General features: G+C 36.9%; 1 protein-coding gene across 1 annotated transcript in view; it reads right to left on the bottom strand.

The window, feature by feature from the left end:
* IGLON5 (IgLON family member 5) overlaps positions 1-17,930 on the bottom strand; it is a 1,615,534-nt gene that overhangs the window by 769,676 nt on the left and 827,928 nt on the right. The window lies entirely within an intron of this gene.

Below are 17,930 nucleotides of genomic sequence, written 5' to 3'. Positions count from 1 at the left end.
ATTGTTGACCCATCATCAATTCCCAAATATTTATACAATCCCTCTAGCTCAAGTTCTTTTATATCACATTCCTGTCCCAAACTGATATATTTCTTGGTGCTGCAACTTTCCTGCTTTAAAGGTTGCTTTTGCACATTTATCAAGAACAAATTATATTGTTATATCATCCAAGAAAGTTTTGACCACTTGCAGTTGTGCTTTCAGTTCCTCATCTGATGAACTATACAGTTTTAAATCAACCACAAAAGAGATATCTTTACATGTTGGTGTTTCTGGGAGCCATATTGTAGAGATGACCTAATTGTTTAAGTAAGCAGTTTAATGGCTTAAGGGCAACACAAAAGAGCAGCAGTAAGTATCCCCCTTTGAATTTTTATCCCTGGGATAATAATTTGACCTTTGTCATGGCTTAGCTGCAGAGTGGTTTGCCAGTGTTTTATGGTCACTGTAATATAAGGGTCTATATTATATCATCGAATGCTTAAAAAAGTGAACGCTGATTGATCGACCTAATTTAAGCAAAAGCTTAAATCTTGAACTGTCAGATCAGCGATTTTTTTCCCAGGGAAAAAAAATCGCTAATCCAAAACACATACACACAACACAAGCACACCAAACAAACAGAAATCCACACACATACACCTAAAATCTGATACCTAACCCTACACTAAACTATGCACACACCACTAACTACCCACTTACCTTAACCCAAACCCTAACCCTAAGGTCCGTCACTATCGCACACTCACCTCACTCGCTCCCTAACCCTAACTCACTTAAATCCGCACTAACCCTCATGTCCACTCAATCGCACACACACCTAACCCGAGCCCTAACCCTAACTCACCTAAATCACCCTAACACTCACATCCACACAATCGCACACTTACTTGAATCCGACCGGTAACTTTCCACCATAACACTGAAAATACCGAAGCAACAGAAAAGGACAACCGAATTCTTTCCCTAGGAAAAAAATTGAGTTTCTGCTGCTTCAATATTTTGCAGTTTTGCGAAAATAAGTTTGATCAATCAGTGTTCACTTTTTTAAGCGTTCGAGGATATAATATAGACCCAATATTATCAGTCAATCTAGGGTGTATCCTGTTCATTTGCAAGCGCTCTTTTATCCATAAATGTGGGATACTCTCAAATGTTTTAATCTATCCATGCCATTCTTAGATTCTTCCTTTTTTTACAATGTATGACTTTATTTAACAACAGATAATCCTTTGTTCTATAAGATTTCCTTTTGTTACCCCTTTGTTCTATTGCCATGTTTGAGTTTTTTTCTAAATGACTATATACTCTGTCAGCATCAATTCCAGTGTTTAGTTTATATGTCATTGGAAGGGAAGTTATTGGTTTATAGTTATATAGGTATCTTGCGGGTTTGCTCTTAAGGAGGAGTACTATTTTTCATGTTAACCAGGTCAGCATCTTTTAAGGGTGCACATATAAATAGTTCTTACCCACGGCTAAATGTTCATGTAAAGATGTCAGTGCAGTTAGCCAGACGTTGGGTCCTCCATCTGGCTCTGGGTTTTTCCATTTAGGAGCTTTTCTTAATTTTGTTTCAATTTCTTTGGCAGTTACTTCATCCCCATTTCATAGTCTGTACATTTAAATGTGTTATTGTTTCTTTTAATTTTTCTATCCATTCAGCATCTTTGCTATATTCTACAAGATCTTCATAGATATTTCTCCAAAATGTGCCTATTTCTTCTTTTTTAGTGTCGTTTCTATTCCTTTTACCTTGTTACCTAATTCTGTATAAAACTTTTCTGGGTCATCAATAAATTGCTTATTTTGTACTTTTCCTTTATATTTATCTGTTTATCTTCTAAGTTTTTCTACCTGTGCTGATATCTTTAGTTTATTATTTTCTATAGTGTATGATAGATGCCGGTCTATCTTCCTGAGCATTGTTGACCTGTTCCCTCTTCTGTACTCTTCTTACAGTGACACTTCTTGTCTTGTCTGGTAAAACTTTATCTGTTTTTATTTTAGCTGCACAGTAATATATCCTATTTACTTCTGTTATATCACATGAAATTCTACGAACAGTCTTGATTAATGTGTTTGTTTTATCGAACTTCTCTTACTGACTTTCTGTAATCTATTTATTACATGATCTTAATATATCGGTCTATCTATTAAATCAAACAACTCTTCACTTAGATAATTTTCTTCACAACTTTAACTATGTTTGGATTTTTTGAAGTCAGCAGATATGTATATAATGGGCACAACATGCCTATTCCTGATATATTGCAATATTGTGTCCAACAATGGTCTACAAAGGAATGATGCTGTGCATTATATCCATGATGATGGGGGTATAGTTGGCCAGAGCACTATATGACGAATGTCATCAGTTATGCACACAAACAAAAAAAACAGGACTATGGACAGTGAAACCAAATAAATTCATATGACTCTGTGTCAGACATCAGATACACGGAGTCTTCATATATCTCAAAATAATAATTATATATAGCAACGTTTGTTATGTTAATATAGATTGATTAATTTTTTATTAATGTAAATTTGCCTTTCTCTATAGTGCCTTTTATAGGCGATGTTCCAAAGACCAAATTGCCATTGTAACAGCTATAAATAAATGCTAGAAGTCTAAATCTCAAGATGCACTTGCTCGAAGCACTCCTTAAAATGGAGAACATTGACATTTGTGCTATAACTGAGACCTGGTTTAAAGCAGCAGAAAGTACCCCTGCACTATGAGGCTATAACTCATTCCACATCTTTCGGCCCCAGAACATGGACCGACGCTCCAAAGGTGGTGGTGTCTCCATATTTATACCATGATTGCACTTGTCTGTAAAACATAGTGCAATATCCATGCTAGTCACATAAACAATACACTATGCGCAGCACACTATCTGCATAAAATGTTACGATATATGTGATAAAGCATATTGCAAGCAATCAAATGAGAATTAGGTATATGCTAGTATTAATTTATAGTCGTTTATTAATTGTTCTTTGGGAAGCACAAAGTTAAATATGTGACCAGAGGTCAAAGATCAAGTAGTCTTTTGCCCTCTGTCATGTTGTCACTATATCATTAGTCGCACAATTATGTTCCTTAACAGCCTTATATATAAAAATAATTTCTTCAGTTAGTGACATAAATCTTTGGGGAATTTTTCATGTTAGGATTCACAGTAACATTCATAAAGGAAGAATTAATTCAGACTAAAAATTGTTCCATTTGCATGTTCTTTTAAATGCTCATTTGAGTAGTATACGCAGTAAATTCTATTTTAAGATTTGTGGCTTAATTTGATTTTTTTTTCTTTTGTTTATTTATTCTGATGTGTGAATATTTTTGACATGAAGGATTGCTAAAATTCAAAAAACTTACAAATGTTAGATGGCAGTTATGTTTCATTTTCACAGATTGTATCATAATGGTGTATTTATATACTTGAACCTTACACATATTTGCAGGATACATGCTATCTAAACAAAAATTAAGCAAATACTTGAAAATATGCAAACAGCACAATATAACTAACCCACACCACTGAAAAGAGTAGGAAGAAATTGAATAGTGTAGACATATACTGCTTTAAATCACTCCGACCTTCTGACATAATTCCATAAACAGCAGTGGGTGTAAACAGTTAATAGGCATACTGTACTTAGACTGCTGTGCTCTGAAGAACAGAGGATTGTAACTTACTTCGCATGCTTTGAACCTTGAAGATGCACAGTGGTCTAATTTACAAAGTCAGAAACCACAGAGTGCCATGCTCACATGCAAGTCTGAAAACTGGTTTCTGTTCCACAACCACAACCATACAGTGCAACATTTGCATGTGAATCTGAACACTTGTTCAGTTATAAACTCTTACACTGGGGAGATGCAAGACATTTTTAAATCACTGTCCTTTTTCATGCTGTGCAATCTTCACTTGTGTAGCTTTTCATTGTTTGCACAAGAACTGTGAAAACCACTCAATGCTTTAATGAAAAAAAAAAAAAACTAATAGGTAGTACATGTTACTTAATAACTCACTCAGTTTAGGATCACCATATGTAACAATTTGCAAATAAAGCATTTTCTAGTAAAAGTATGAGAAAATGTTCATTTTTTTCCGCTGCTTGTTAATCACCATATACCATCACTATAACACAGGCAAATGTGTAAAAAATAGAACTGTAAGCTGATGACAATATGATAATAATGTTTCAGTGAAAGCAATGTACTTTTCATTAAAGTTACTTTTCTATTCAGACCTAAAGAATAACTTTTTAATAACTTCATGTTCAAACTTTATAGCTTCTTTTTTCTTAGTGATGACAGACTTCAGCAGACTATACTCACAGATTACTAAACTATGTATGTTTTTATAAACTCTCTCCTGTGTGTGTGTGTGTGTGTGTGTGTGTATTTCTCTTTTTATAAGCACACTTGCTTTTATTCATTCATTCTCCTATCTTTCTCACTTTAAGTGAAAGAAAAGGTGTTTTAGGAATGTTTGCCTGGAAGACATTTTGAAAATGTTAATTTCTTCCCCAAAGAATTACAATCTCCTAGCAATCTGTGCACATAGGGTGACAAAGTCATTACTAACAGATTTTGTTCCAGTTAACATAACTGTGAAGAAAGGAGAACAGCTTTTCTTAAAAGGGAACATAAAAACTACAGAGTTGCTTTCCTATTGTCAGATGAGTATAGTTGAAATCATCAGTTCTCTGTATTTTGACTAATTATCCTAATATTGTTTTAGGTACAAGAGGAAGATGGCAAGCATAAAAACAATAAGTGATTATTGTATTTTACTCACTATTTGACTTATTTTTATAATTATATGGCAGATATTATGTGTATATGGAAGATATTATGTTTTTCTTTCATTCAAACAGAAGCCGCATTTGTGGGGGACTGTGAATTCAGCTGAAGTCAGAGCATAGCACTCGCAGTAGGCAGACTTCTTTTATGATGGGGCTTAGGAATAACTTGACTGTGTAAATACAAGTGAGTTTTAGGCACACAATGAGTTGTTTTCAATATGAAATACTTACTTTTGTTCTCCATTATATCATCTTTTTTTTTTACAGTACAAAATTATTGCATGTTTGCCCTGACAGTGTAGTATTTCTGGAAGATATGAAAATCGACTTCAACATCCATATATGGGTGATGCAGTGGTTAACATTGTCACCACACAGCAAGATGTTCTCCTGTTCGATTCTCAGCTGGGGTGCCTTCTGTGTGAAGTCTACATGTCCTCCCTGCATTCACGCGGGTGTCCTCCAGGTACTCTGGTTTCCTCCCACATTCCAAAGACTTGTGTCTGGAGCACTTCTCCCTGGGCCTTTGCTAAAAATAGACCCTGTCATAGTCACAATTTTGAGGTCAACAAATGTTAAATAAATATCTTACTTTTTTTTTTACTTGCGTTTGGAACAATTTCTTCTTGGTCTAAAAATGCTGTCAGTAAACACTGTTTCAGTGCTTCATGTATGTTCTGAATGTTTTGTTGTTTAACACTTACCATGACTTTAATTTCATTATTTATTCAAGGACAAATGACAAAATCAATAGACATGACATGAGTGCAAAGGGGCGGTGCAAAAATAAATAAATACATACATAAATGTTATATGAATAAACAAGTAAGGAAAGAAATATGCAAGCAAGCATGCAAATCATATCATTAGAGTGGCATTAGAGACATATTAATGTGCACCTCCTAAGTCCATAGTACGCAAGACATATGCAAGCTATTGTATATAAATGACTAGCACTGCTAATGCAATCTAATGCAGTTAATATGCTATTATACTGTGGAACAGGAAATTGTACCTGAAATGGCACATCAGTATAAAGTTAGCCAAACACCAAGAAGAGATGCAATGCTAAAGTTAGTGCTGGCATCACACAAAATGCTACATGAGCCTCAAATACAGATTGCACTTCAAACACACACACAGTGCATGTTCAGCTACTGAGCTTGCTCAGTACACTTTGTTTGTTGACATACATATACAGTATTGGACCTATAAGCAGTGCCAAACACAAGGTACCAGAAGAGGAACACACCATGCCACCTTGATTCTCCAGTCCACTACCATAGTTACTCCAATGAAGAACTGCTGCAAATCTTCTCATTAAAAGCCCTGTAATGCCCTGAAATGTAGCATGACACTGACATCAAGCATAAATGACAACACAGGGGTGAGATACAAATGGTATCTAGCATGCAAGCATGGGTAATGTCTGTCGTGCAGCTCCATTTCTTCAGGAACTGTATGTCCGCCATGTTCATCAAAGATGTAGCTGCACATTTGTAAAATACAGGTTATTTGTAGAGCTACACAACACAGGGGTGTGATACTCACAGATACTTGTATACTTACACCTGGATGATGGTATACCTGTGTGTAAGTTTGTGTGTGTGTGTGTGTGTGTGTGTGTGTGTGTGTGTGTGTGTGTGTGTGTGTGTGTGTGTATGTGTGTGTAGACAGATAGATAGGATCTAGTTTGTTAAAACAAATTTGAAAATATTGAAAGGAAAAGACTGTGTGTGTGTTTTTGTATTTCCCCCCCCTAGGAAGCACAACCTTAACCCACAACAAAATTCAAAAATGACATTCAACTGTACCATCGTGGTACAGAAACTGCTGAATTCCAAGGCAGAAAGGCTGCACTGCAATGTGTCCTCTCATACTGTAGCACACTCCCATTGTAAAGATCTCTTGCTTACTCGCATTGCAGAACAGGCATGTATTTGCCTACATGAGTTGTGAGCATTGTAATCTCGCATGTAGAAGCAGCTATGCTGTATTCTGTGTCATACTGTGGATATTTCAAACATGAGGCTGCAAAAAATGCTTTTTGTATACATATAGACACATATATGTATGTACAATACTTGTGCACATAGTACTATGTTATACAGGCTGATAGAATTTCTTTTTGCACTCGTTATGCCTACAACACTGGCTGAAATGTAGAATTTCTTCCACTTCTTTTTGCCCTCATTATTTCTACAACATTTGCTAGAACTCAGCATGGCAGTCTATGTACTCCTGTTTCGGCCTACATGACTGTCAACAGCAGTCCTACTGACCGACTTCTTTAAGGAATGCAAACTACACCATGTGCACTCTTCTTAAGTATTCAAGTGCACACTGAGGTTCCAAAGAGCACCCCATATCACACAGAACACAGTGTACTTGCTGTTCTGCTGTACACCCAATGCACATCAAACACGGTATACTGTCTGTTACATTGTACATCAACGCACAGAGGTTTACACCCAAAACACACCTTTAACATGTACTGTCTGTTATTCTGTCCATCCAAAACATCAACTCAATGCTGCTACCCATGCATCTAATGCACACATTATACTCTGTGCAGTCTATTATGCTAAAGTACCCAATGAGCACCTTACAGTGTATAACGACTGCTATTGCTGTGCATTTAATGCATATTGTACACACTGTACTGCCTGCTATTGCTAGCCACTGAAAGAAAAGCATGCACAGTGTGCAGCATACTACCACTGGCATCCAAAGCATACCTTACACAATGTAGTGCCGGCTGCAATGAGCACTTAAAGCACAGTATACACATTTTATTTCATGCTGCACTGTGCGTCAGTAGACAGAGGTGTGTGTGTGTGTGTGTGTGTGTGTGTGTGTGTGTGTGTGTGTGTGTGTGTGTGTGTGTGTGTGTGTGTGTGTGTGTGTGTGTGTGTGTGTGTGTGTGTGTGTGTGTGTGTGTGTGTGTGTACATCTTGCAATTCAGATCTCCACCCCTGATGCTGGCACTCCTATATCAGGCTGCTGTGTTGTTTGCACAGTATCTTCACAAGGGCCTTTTTAAGCCTTCCACCCTATGTGCACATGACAGTGTTAGTACCAGTTGTGCTGACAGTAATGGTGCACTGCACATATCAATGTTGTGGATTATTGCATCTAATACTCTGTCTGTCTAGGTTCATCTGCTTGTTTAGTGTCTTGAAGCAAATTACAATGTCTGCCAGTGCAGAGGCAGTGCAGACTAACTCTGTAAATTTACATTTTCTTAATCATGCTTATTTCTTTCAATCCAAAGGAAATTTGGCCATTTATAGGAGATAAGAATACTTTATTTATTTTGTTTATTTATTTATTTTACATTTGTATACCTGGAATGTCCAATTGGATACAAGCCCTTTTTCAGTGGAGGCCCAGGGAGAAAAGCTCCACATAGAATCAGAGAAATGTTGACATATACATAAACATGGTTCCATATAACACAGAGGAATGTATCATATTTGCATGAATAACATACAGTAAAAATATTATGCAGATACTTATTTACACAGGGTTCACACAGATCTCAGAGAAACATAAAAAAACACTATATTAACAGAGTTTAGAAAGTATGACAGAGTTTGTTAATATATTCAAAGCTAAAAATCAGTAGATATCATGCACATAGACATAAATATGAGGTCCAAGTTATATCTTTACAAATATTTGTATCTTAGTAACAGAGTTAGAAGTGTGGGAAGACAGAACATAATCAGGACTAGTGCATGAGAATAGCTTTGTTTTGCATAAGTGAGTTTTATTTATTTTTTTTTAGGTGAGATAAGTTAGTAGTAGATATTAAATCTGTAGGCAACTTATTCCAGATTTCAGCTGTGCAGTTTGAGAAAAGGGAGTCTCCTGCAGCATTGTTGGACTTGGTAACATTTATTAATGATTTATTGCTAGAGCATAGGACACAATTAATGGTGTAGGGTTGTAGGAGATTTTTAAGGGCAGGGGTATTCTCTGATTGGTTAAGAATTTTATGGGCCATGGTAAGTCGGTCGTACAGTAAGAGCTGGGGAAGTTCTAACCAATTGAGTTGCTTAAGTGCTATGCAGTGATGTGACCTGAAAGGACAGTCTGTAGCAAATCTGGCAATTTTGTTATAACATGAGTCTAGTTTTGATAAATCAGATTTCCTAAGGCTAATTAGAATTGGAAAGGCATAGAGAAGAGTTGAGATAAGATGTGAATGTGCAATGGTTGAATTTGTGTTATTTGTAAGGTACTGTTTTTTTCTGTACAGTGAACCAAGTTTTTTGTGCACTTTCTTTATGGTCTGGGAAATCTGGATATCAAATCTCACGTTGCTATCAATTACTACTCCTAAAAGCTTAGTGCGAGCTGTGGTTGTAATTACGGTATTATTCATGGACACTATTGAATGGGGGCAGTGGGTCTAGGAGGTTGGAATAGCATGATCTTGGTTTTGTTAGGGTTCAGAATTAGTTAGGAATTAGTTAGCCATGCTTCAGCTGCTGAGAAAGTGTCTACATGACACAAAGAAATTATATCAAGACAAAGAAAAAAATAAAGAAGGCAGTTAAACACCCTACATCCTGCTCACCAGTACACACGACATCAATGCCAGATGGAAGGAGAACTTACAGCAACTTCTGAATGAAGAAAACCCCACAGAAGCTTTACTGCCCTGGGTATAGGTTACAATGAAAGAAGAAGAGGAGGAGGAGCCCACCATAGAGAAAAACTAAAGAACAGCACTAAGAACGATGAAGTCAGGGAAAACAACAGGCTTAGATTAAGTCACAGCAGATATGATCCAGATGTTGGGTGAGATAGGAGAGAAATGGCTCCTGAGGTGACTCATAGCAAAATGGAGAAAAAAAATGTACCCCAAAAAAATGGAAAATAAGCATACTAGTGCCAGTATTCAAGAACAATGGGGACATTCTCAGCTGTGGGCAGTATAGGGGTAGCAACTTCTTTCACACTTTATGAAATTTACGGAGATTGTGACTGACAAATGAAGATGCAGAGTAGTAGAAAGTAAGATGGGATAGGAGCAGTTCAGATTCAGATTAGGATGCAGCATGACTGACCTGGTATTTGCAGTGACGCAGATAGTGGAGAGGAAGCTAGAGATGAGGAAAGAGTCTAATAGGGCATTCCTAGACTTGTAGAAAGCATTTGACAAGGTCCCAAGAAATCTGATCTGGGCATTCCTGCAGTGGTTCAAAGTCCCAGTAATACTGGTAGAATTATTGAAGGCTATGTAAAAGGACCCATTAAAACATGCAGAGTGACAGAACATAGAGGTTCTCAGTAGGAGTTGGTGTGCATCAGGGTTCAGCTCTGAGCCCACTGCTGTTCATACTGCTGATGGATTAGTAACAATGTCAGAGGGAATAGATCAAAAAAGCTGCTGTATGAAAACAATGTGCATTTCAAGCAGACTTTGAACACAAAGTGCAGCAAATTATAGGGGATGAAATGCAAAACTAAAAGTACATGGAGTGAAAGTGAATGCAGATAAGACAGTTGTCATGGAAGCAAACAAGGTTAAATCAGAAATCTAGAGGAAGCTAAGAGAGAAACAGCAACAAAGAATGTTCAGCCGTGCAAGACTGAGTTAAAGGTATTTGGTGTGCACTTACTTTAACCTGAAGAGTGTGTTTTGTTTCGCTGATCCTGAATTTTCATTTTTATAAAATAGACTGCCTTATTTTTAGAAAGACTGGTGTTCTCAGGTTCTTTCATCTCTACATTGATGGATTTTGATGGACATTTTGTTGCAGGTTGTTAACACCAAAGTCCTGAGAAACATTACTGACAATATGAGTGAAATATTCCCAAACAGAGAGAGAGAGAGAGAGACAGAGAGCGGAATCTTGTGATGTACTAGAAATACTTTTGAGTGCATCTGTGTGGATCCCTAGTACAAATAGTGTTCGATTTCACAGAGGGGTTCCCGATGGGAGTGGGAGTGCATCAGCGTTCAGCTGTGAGCCCACTGCTGTTCATAATGGTGATGGACTACAAACAGATCAGAGGGAACAAATCAATAAAGTTGCTGTATGCAAGTGATGTGTCATTACAGGCAGACTGAGCAAGAATTTCAGCTAAAGGTAGGGAAATGGAATGCAAAACTGAAGGCATATGGGATGAATTGAGTACAGATAAGAAAGCTGCAGTGGCAGTAAAGTGTGGTAATAAGAAGCTGAAAGTTGAGATGGAAGGTAAAGTAGGTTAACAGTTTCAAGTATCTGGTAGGGGTGTTTGAGGAGAAGGAATATCTAAATGAGGAGGTCAAAGCCAGAATCAGAGAGGGTGAAGCCAGTATTACTGTGTGGTACAGAAACATAGCCAGTGATGGCAGAGCAGTTGAGGAAGTTAGAGGTGATGAAGATGAAGTGCCTGAGATGGGTGGTAGGATGCACACTGTGGGACAGACAAAGAAAGGAGATATAAGAGAAGAAGCCAAAGTAGCTCCAACTGCAGAAAATGTCAAAGAGAATAAATTACAATTTTGCAGAACAGGAGAAGACAATCTGGTGAATAAGATTTAGAACATGCAGGAAAAAAGGCCACCCAGCAAAGAGGTGGAAGCAATGTACAGGAGAAGATCTGCAACTGTCAGGCATGAGTGTCAAAGAAGGTAAGAGAGTGGCATTAAATATAAAGAGATGGTGACAATTAACACAACACCCTGACCCCATGTAGAAAATTAGAAAAATGGGGTTGATGATGATTATCCAAAGAAGTTATTCCTCCATTCATACCTCTCAGCTGTCAAGATTTGCACAGGATGATCAGATTTTTGTCTCATATTTTTGATCTGTTCCTCATAAAATGTTTTTTTCAGATTGAATTCAGAAACTTATGACAGACATTTGATTTTCAGACTTCATACCCTCCAGAAAATTCTTTCTGATGCAAAACCTGTCATTCTGTCAATTAGGTTTATAAGAGCAATATTTAACATTTGTCCCTATTTTTGGGCCCTTGTCCCCCCATTATTTATGGCTTTGTCTAGATTTCCTTCTCTAAGTTTTTGAGGTGTATGCTTCCTTTATTCAGCACTGATCAGACCAATTATAAAATAAAATGTCCCATCAGACATATCAAACAGTTGCAAAATCACCAAAGGTCTGTAACACATACTTAAAATCACAAAGCAACCAAGCAACTAGAAAAGATTGGAAGCACTTTCTCTCTTTTCTTTGTGTTATAGGATCCTCAGAAAAAACTATGCCTTGCCTTCCAAGGACTCAGGGACTCTGTAGTCCAGGATCTCTATTGCCTTCAGAAATCAAACAGTCCCAAAAAATTCCAGAACAAAGAATATAATCTCATCAGCAGGTTAGTGAAATAAGGTGGAAGGACAGATTTGTTACTCAGCATGACCCCTAGAATAGAGTCCTACTGTAGATAGAGCAGTGTGATATACCATTTTCCCTCAAAAAGTATCTGGGTAATTGATGGATATTCATAAATTCATCCCAGGTTTGACTGGCTTAGCCCTCCATGACAGGGGAGCTACAATCTAGGGAGTGTACTGGTAAGGTATAGCTGTTTCAGGACAGCCTTGAACTTTCCATGATCCTTGATCCACTGTCAGTATACAAGTACTTTGCTGTATTCCAACAGTACAAAGTTGCCATATTGTTAGGTTAATTTCGGGTATACAGATTTCATTTTTCTTATTGTTGTTCATGTGCCTACTCTTGCCAAAGACACTTTTCAAATTCTGTCATTGTATCACATTACTAAGGGCATCACCAATCTTTTCCTTCTATCTGCTGTTCCATAGTGGTTGGTTTGTACATATTCCACCATTCAATTTTTATAGTTTTCTATAAAAACATCTCTATATTATTTTGAAGTCTCATGTCAGGTTTTGCATAAGCAATCATACCTGACTTAACTGATGTGTGATCATTCAATCCTAAAGCACCTAAAATATTATGAAGACACTACCCAGCATGGATATCACACCTATACTCTGGCATAGAAGCAAACCTTTACATCCCCCAAATTGTATACATGCACACACATATGCATATGCATACATATAGTGTGTGTGAGAGAGAGAAAGAGATAGATGGGAATGCTTAAAATAAGCCAGACTCCCTAATTCCAACCTCTGGTTTGTCAACACACTTTATTTAACAAAACAGATGATCGATGGGTGTGCGAGATCAACACTTCTTTGGGATGTGGAATATGCCCTTTACCCAGGTTTTGTGCTATCTCAGAGTCAGAATAATAATGAACAGGAATGCTGGGGCACCTCTCCTATATAGGGGGTACAGGGTGGCTTTCCCCCTGTACAAACAACTTTTTAAAATCTGCATGTGCTGTAGAATAATTTTAGAGTATGCACATAAGAGTGTCAAAGTATGTGTCGATGTCAGCATGAGTGCTACTGACATTAATGTTTCATCCATTCAATGAATTTAGGTAGATCCTCATATACATAAACACATACTAACTTGTCCTCATATACATAAAAGGATTCACTTCAGAAGTTCGAAATACTGAAATCTCGAATTTCGGTATCTCGAGCCCAAGAAGTGGAATCCACAAAACAACGAAAACTAAAACCGTGAAATTCAAAACCTTGAATACCGGAAGTTTTGAATTTCATGGTTTTACTACACGCACACACACACACACACACACACACACACACACACACACACACACACACACACACACACACACACACACACACACACACACAACATCCACCACACAAACACACACAATCACTCTACTACATGAAAGCAGGGGGGCAAGCCCCCCTGCACCCCCCATGTGGGGGGCTGTGCCCCCACACCCCCCTACTTAAATATTTTCACTCCAAGGTCACACTACATACAAACACACACAAAACACCACCACACAAGCTACTTTCTCTGCACGCACACATCACAGCAACAAAACACACTGACACACACCATAGCCCCTAACCAAACCCCTTAACATACGCACACACTTACCTGAATACATAACCATAGCTGAACTTTAGAAGTGCAAAATTCAAAACCTCCAGTATTCGAAGTTTTGAGTTTCGCGCTTCTAAACTTTCGCTATTATGTGGATTCGGCTTCTTGGGCTCGAAATACTGAAATTTGAGATTTCAGTATTTTGAGCTTCTGAACAGAACCCACATCAACGTATACTAACTTATCCTCATATACATAAACACATACTAACTTATGCTCATATACATAAACACATACTAACTTCACGATCACAAAGGGTCAGAGTAGAAGGAAAAATCGGTCAACTATAACACTACGTTTTTTGCTGTTCTCCAAGTCTAACTGCTATTACAAACGCCAGCAGCCTTTCAGTGATGACCTTCTAAGCACTGGCCAGCTAGCAATCAACAGACAATACTTTCCCAATATCATTTTGTAGGGTGGCCCATGGGGGGGTAGGGCTGGGATAGCATATGACGAGTATCATGCCTTGCAATTCTCAAGCTAACATAATTGGACCCATGTACCTGACTAACACAGAAAGGTAGGAAGCCACTGGCTTATATTCCCTTATCAAGTCACTGTCTACAGCTAATAACTGAAGAGATAAAGTCCTCCTTCTAAACACTCATGATATCTACTAAGATTTTACAGAAGCCACGTTTAACCTAAATCAGCAATATTTTCAAGTACAGTGTAATTAAGGTAAATTCTGTTATGATTAAAATCTCCAAATTATTTATTTATTTATTTACATTTGTTTACCAGGAATGTCTGACTGGACCAGAAGACCAGCTCATTTTCAGCAGAGGCCTGGGGAGAAAAGCTCCACAGAAATACAAGCAATATACAATAATTAGATACATACAGTAAGATGCAGAATATATATCGCCTAGTTAGTCTATACAAAGTAGGATTCAATACAGTTTTCTAGTAGATACAAGTTCAAAAAGAAAAACACACAAGCATTTCAGTGTGGATAACTGTGAGAAAAAATAAAGTTAGTAGTGTGTACATATTAAACAATAGTTCTGACTAAATGAGATTTCTTTATATATATATATATATATATATATATATATATATATATATTTTTTTTTTTTTTTTGAGTAGTATTAAACATCGAGGAGAGGGAGAAAATGAGATAAGGAGTGGAGAGTGTGTTGAGAGAGTTATACTTACTAGATCTGGCCAACAATCATTTTTCAGACTATACAAAGAATTAAGTGCAATTATAAAAGTTAGTTGGAAGGGGAAATACTAGTCACTGTAAATATAAATAAATTATCACTGATCAGTTAAACAGTTAAATGTTTCCCTGTCATGTATTGAATGCAAACTATACTGGTCTATATTCTAAATGTTGAACATCTCAGCACTCCAATCTGTCCTACCCTTTCATGAGTCATAGTTTAATATCATGTTATTAGATGTGAACAATGTGACTAGTAGATCAAGATCACAATAAAAATGAGGTGATGGTCTAAACGTTAAACTGTACAATGGTTGTATTATGAAGATAAATTTCAAACTGTTTATTTTTATTTCTTAAAGTCAGATTAAGAATTTAGAAACATGTCCCAATGAAACAATATATTTGCAGAGTTCTCATCTTATTTGATAAATTGTATGCAACTACATAGATACGTAGATATGATGGGTAAACGTAGATAGTTGCTAGAATAGCAAGCTTTATGTAGCCTGCAATTTCTGAAAGATATGACAGCAAATGTCTGTCATTATTTTGTGACTCCAGTCATCTGTTCAAAAAGATACACCTTTTATGAGGAACAGACCAAAAATATGAGGCAAAAATGTGGGCATTCTTAAAAAAGTGTGGAGAGTTGAGAGGTATGGCTAGGCGTACTATATAACTTCTTACACAAAAACATTCTTACTTAAGTAGAATCAGGCTATTATCAGTTAGGCAGGGAAAATGGAAATTGTGGCTGGCCACATGTTCTGTTTGTACAATGAAAATGTTTCTGGTGTTTGCCTAAGAATAAAACATGCATACCTTTAAATATTCATTGTGAAATGTTGCCTGCCTTACAGAGCTCTGTTGCATCTGGCAGTACAGAAGTTTAAATGCTGCCTTGGATGAAATCCTGCTCTGCTTGGTTACACCATTCTCTTTTCTGCAGAACTGTGTATCTGATTTCTGACATAATATCACTATACTATTGTTATTTACAATTCACTACAAATCATACCTATGGATTGTATGCTAATGTTCCTGTTAAATAAGCCAATGGAAAATACACTTGCTTTTTAAAATATGATTCAATTTGATTGGTTCCCTTTCACTAGTACATTGTTTCCATTTCAGTTTTGCTGGAAGTCGTTCACCAAAGTGATAAAAAGTGCACAGCTGTATGCTTGGCACTGCCAGCTACAGATGGTTTTGGGTATTCTTGACACAAGGTTACGTATGTGCCAGGAGTTAGATACATTACAGGATTTCTTCAGCTATAAATAAATTATTTGCCTTTTTTTTTTTTTGTAAGTAAGCTCCCCAGTGAACATGCTTTTTATTTCTTGCATCAAGTTCACTAGCATATATGTATATATTGAGCGGTTATGATCTGCTCAAAATTTGTACATATTGGCTTTTCCTAAATGTAATACAACCATCCTTGACTGCTATGGCACAACTGTTTTCCTCTCTTTCTCTAATATCACTGAGTGTTCCAAGATGGCTATGTGAAAAAATATACATTGGGGGTGGTGGGCTCATAGGAATGTGCTTTGGATCAATATTAGATCTGTGGTGTCCCAGACAAATCAGTGGCACAACATCTATAGATTATGTACACTGTTTCTGCAAATATGTAGCTCTATTTTGCCTCAGTAATGCAACCTGCTTACTGAAGAAAGGAATGCTGTTATCATATAAACAGGTAATTCTAGAGAATGATAGAAGAATACATGCTTATGTTAACTGTGTTTGGGGTGGGTTTGGCATAATGGTTAACGTCTTTAACTGATAGACACAAAGTACAGGGTTTGATTCTGAACTCAGACTATTGGCTAGGCTTAAAATGTTCTTTGATGGCAGTTAACCTAGTGTGAGCCTATGAAAAGATAACTCTAACTGGCAAAAGAGTATATGCTTAAGTTAATAGTGGTTGCATCTCACTTTTGCATTCATTCTGCAGTTAATTGAAGAAAGCTAACAGTTAATGTAGCTGTGATTTAATTTTTAGTAAATTGCATTTGCTTCACTTATCATTAATTAGTAGAGTGAACAGTAATTAGGTATGCCGCAAAAGGCACAGATGCATAGTTTACTAAAAGATTTACAACCAAGGTTGCTGAAATGTTTCCTGATTTAGTCTTAAAAGAAAAAATCTGGGAACTCTTTGCATAGCATTGTAACAGGATATTATATCTACAATCTTGGATTTGTTTAACGATTTTGCCACTTACATCATGATTTATAGTTACAGACCTTTTATACCATTTTATGATGAGATTTCTTTATACCTGACTTTGTACAGCAGGTTATAAAAGGAAGTGAGCCTGATCAGTGCCATACTGGATCTAAGCCTCAAGCACAACAAAGCCAAGGTAATCATGACATTATATTATACTGCATTTGTAAAAAGGCAGAAGGAGATAACATATCTGTCCAGTTAGCCCTTCAAGTGCATTTGCTGTTCCACTCCATGGCTCCTTAACCCTCATGCACACATGCGCACACACACACACACACACACACACACACACACACACACACACACACACACACACACACACAGAAACATGTGCAGAAATATACGCAGCTCACATGTAACACAACATTGTTAGAGCTGACAAAGCTCTGTTAAGGGTGAAAGTGCTCATTCATTTAATATTTTTTTTCCAATAAAGAAGTATTAACTTCTAAAGAAGGTATACATACATGCTTGATTACTTTGAAGTCTCGGCTAAGACTGGCTACAGTTCATGGTTCTTACTTGTTGTTTTTAAGGAGGCTCAGCCAGCAACTTCAATACTAAAGAAGTACCAGTTTTCACTGTGAATTTATGTTTTTTCCTTAAGGGTTGGTGGTATCTCAACTCCTGAGGTTGGAAAACATTTGCATCTCAGTACAAGGATATGTTCTTATATATGTATGCATGTATATGTGTGTGTGTG

Source organism: Protopterus annectens, chromosome 8.part0 (assembly GCF_019279795.1).
Source record: "Protopterus annectens isolate FY-2018-M chromosome 8.part0, PAN1.0, whole genome shotgun sequence".
NCBI lineage: Eukaryota > Metazoa > Chordata > Ceratodontiformes > Protopteridae > Protopterus > Protopterus annectens.
This window is presented reverse-complemented; position numbering and strand designations above follow the sequence as displayed.